The following is a 966-nucleotide window of genomic DNA, read 5'->3' on the forward strand; positions in this document are numbered from 1 at the left end:
GCACTGCTTGCTGCAGCTCTCTCTTGTTCCTCCAGAGAAAATGGATATAAGCGCAGCCCTCAGGAGCATTCAGGAGAAGTAGCTCCCTGTGCTGACACTGAGCTTTCTGCCCTTCCTTTCCCAGCACAGACTCCTCCTCCCTGGGCTCCTGGTGATGTAAGCTGTGCCGTGCTACTCACGAGCAGCTGGGAGGTGCTGCCCAGCTGTCGTATGTGTATCAGGTGAAACTCAGGCTCAAACAGGAGATAATTACAGAAACGTGGCACTTAAATGTCTGCTCTCAGCAGAGTTTCTGAAGTTATGCCAAAGGTTTTGTCAAGAGAAGGGAAACTTCAAGACATCTGTCAGAACTGCAATCCAACTTCTCCATGTAGGACAATTTCTTACACGTTTCTGTGATAATTTATGTCTAGCAATTCCCAAAATGGAACAGTAACAATCCTGAAGCAGAGATGACAGGCTTGGCTTATTTCAAGATCAGGACGCGATCTTGATTAACAGCCCCAGCAGGCTTACCAGAAAGGGCTGCTAACAGTGAAGTTGCTGTCTCTTCCAGGTAGCACTCTGTGTGTCAGAAGGTGGATATTGTTAAGATTGGAACGGCAACAGCTCCACGTTTGCCCTGTGTTTGTCTGCACCTTCCAGACAGAGCAGGAAGGAAAACCTGAACCTGCACTACAGCAGTCCAGCTTCCTCCAAGCTCCTGGTGCCCGGATGCCCTGAAGCAGCAGTGGGCAGGAGCAAGGCCAGCACAGCACTCCTGTTCGTCTTCCAGCTCTTGGGACAGCTATGAATTAAACTTACATCCTTTTCCCCCCTCACCAAACCGCATGCATTTTTTCCAACAGAACTAGGCTCTCACTTCTGACTGTTTTGCCATGAAGGCAGGAAGCCAACAGCAAGGTTTATAAAAATCTCAAGGTTATGGATGGCAAGCGCTTCATCAGAAAACCGTCAGCTGTCGTC

This window comes from Meleagris gallopavo, chromosome 6 (genome assembly GCF_000146605.3).
Source record: "Meleagris gallopavo isolate NT-WF06-2002-E0010 breed Aviagen turkey brand Nicholas breeding stock chromosome 6, Turkey_5.1, whole genome shotgun sequence".
In the NCBI taxonomy this organism is placed as follows: domain Eukaryota; kingdom Metazoa; phylum Chordata; class Aves; order Galliformes; family Phasianidae; genus Meleagris; species Meleagris gallopavo.